We start from the raw sequence: 2,500 nt of genomic DNA, 5'->3' as shown, positions 1-2,500 counted from the left end.
CCCTTCTTTTCTCTCCTTCCGTTTTCTTCTCTCCTATTCTTTTTTTTTATTCCTTGGTCTCCCTTTCCCATTTCTCTCCTTCCTCTTCCCTTTTTTCCTCCTCCCATTTTTGCTTTTTTTTTTCAATACTTTCCTCTTCTCTTCATTCTTCTTCCTTCCAGTCTTTTTATCTTATCCTCCTCTCCTTTTTTTTCTCTCTTTTTCTTCTCCCCATTTTCTCTTTCCTCCCTCTCCTGTTTCCCTTCTTCCATCATCTTTCCTTCATTTTTTCCTACCTTCTCTCCTCCCTTATCTAATCCTCCTCCTCTCTTCCTCTCTTCCCTTTCCTCCTCCCTCCGTCCAATCTCTCCCTTTTCCTCCTTGCCTTCCTTTCCACCATTCTCTCTCTCTCTCTCTCTCTCTCTCTCTCTCTCTCTCTCTCTCTCTCTCTCTCTCTCTCTCTCTCTCTCTCTCTCTCTCTCTCCCAGAAAGTAAATATTTACGGTCCAGGTTTCCCAAGGCTGATCGATAAAATAGAGTCACCTTCACCTGGCCAATTAATTATAGGGCAGGTAAAAGGAAGGCTTGAAAATACCGAAGGATTGTCAAAGGAAGTGGAGGAGGAGGAGGAGGAGGAGGAGGAGGAGGAGGAGGAGGAGGAGGAGGAGAACAAGAAGAAGAACAAGAAGAAGAACAAGAAGAACAAGAACAAGAACAAGAGAACAACAACAACAACAACAACAACAACAACAACAACAACAACAACAACAACAACAACAACAACAACAACAACAACAACAACAACAACAACAACAACAACAACAACTACTACTACTACTACTACTACTACTACTACTACTACTACTACTACTACTACTACTATTACTACAATAACAACAGGAAGAATATAAAAGATGGAGAGAGAAAATAAAAAGGGAGGAGGAGGAGGAGAGAGGAGAAGCTGAAGAATAAGGAGAAGGATGAGGAAAAGAAAACGGAGAAAGAGGAGGAGGAGGAGAAGAAAAAAAAAGAAATTAACGAGACGAACAAGAGGAAAAGGAGGAATAAAAAGAGCGAAAATTGTTAATGAAATGAATGAAAATAGACGAAGAAAAAAATAAATAGATGAAAGGGAAAAATATCATGTTGAACGAAAATTGATTTAGAAATAGAAAAAAAAAATCTTTATAGTCAAGACTTAAAAGATCTTGTGGTTTTGTTTTACGACTTTGTGTGTGTGTGTGTGTGTGTTTGTGTGTGTGTGTGTGTGTGTGTTCAGAAAAAAAAAAAAGAAATAGAATAAGATGCATAGATAGAATTGATAGATAGACACCCCAAAACAAACTTAAACAAACACACACACACACACACACACACACACACACACACACACACACACACACACACACACACACACACACTCATTTAACTACCAGACGAACAGATAAACAGCAGGAATCTCTACTCTCACTTCCCAACAACCGCCCCCTGCCCCTCCTCCTCCACCTCCCCTATTCCCAACCCTTCCACCCCCATTTAAATCACACCCCGTTTACCTCCCCCTTGTAACCTTCCGGGAATAAGATGACACACTGCTGGGGGACCTTGAAGTAGTAGGACTCTGTTGTGGAACCCTGAACAAACCTTGGTGGCGATTACTTGTGGTCTATGTGCGTGTGTGTGTGTGTGTGTGTGTGTGTGTGTGTGTGTCAGTCGTTGTCACCTTCCTTTGTCCAGCTATTTGTTTGTTGTTGTTGTTGTTGTTGTTGTTGTTGTTGTTGTTGTTGATGTTACTAGTGGGCAGATTCGCGCATACACACACACACACACACACACACACACACACACACACAGTAATTTTAAATCATAGAAAATATAAAATAAACGGATAAAAAGCTAGAGAGAGAGAGAGAGAGAGAGAGAGAGAGAGAGAGAGAGAGAGAGAGAGAGAGAGGGGTCATAGGTCAAACTAACTATATCTAATTTGCTCTACGTCCTCTCTCTCTCTCTCTCTCTCTCTCTCTCTCTCTCTCTCTCTCTCTCTCTCTCTCTCTCTCTCTCTCTCTCTCTTTCTTTCTCTCTCTCTCTCCCTACTTCACTTTTTCCCCAATTATCTCCTGTTTCCCCTCTTTTACTAACATATAACCTTTGACCTTTGAAGAGCTGTTTTATTTCTTTCTCCCTTTTCCTCCCTTCGTTATTGAAAGAGAAAGGGGAGGAAGGAATGGGGAAAATGAAGGTATAAAAGGGGTAGAGAGAAATGGGGGGTGTTTAGAGGGATTAGGAAGAAAGGAGAATTTAATGGGGGTAGAGAAATGGAAGGAAAAAGGTGAATAGACGTGATTTTTTGAAGGAATGGGGGAAAGGGAAGTTTAAAGGGATGGGGAGGAAAGGGGTTTAAAGGGAGAGAAATGGGGGATTTAAATGGAGAAAAAAGAGATTAAGGTGTTTCTGTATAGGGAGAAAGGAAGGGTGATGGGAGGTGTTTAAGAGAAGGATCTGAACTGTAAAGGATGGGAGA

General features: G+C 41.2%; 1 long non-coding RNA gene across 2 annotated transcripts in view; it reads left to right on the top strand.

The window, feature by feature from the left end:
* LOC135092581 (uncharacterized) overlaps window positions 1-2,500 on the top strand; it is a 118,799-nt gene that overhangs the window by 29,158 nt on the left and 87,141 nt on the right. The gene's annotated exons all lie outside the window — the stretch shown is intronic.

This window comes from Scylla paramamosain, chromosome 40, assembly GCF_035594125.1.
Source record: "Scylla paramamosain isolate STU-SP2022 chromosome 40, ASM3559412v1, whole genome shotgun sequence".
In the NCBI taxonomy this organism is placed as follows: Eukaryota; Metazoa; Arthropoda; class Malacostraca; order Decapoda; family Portunidae; genus Scylla; species Scylla paramamosain.
The sequence above is the reverse complement of the archived record's forward strand: the minus strand, read 5'-3'. Positions and strand labels throughout refer to the sequence as shown.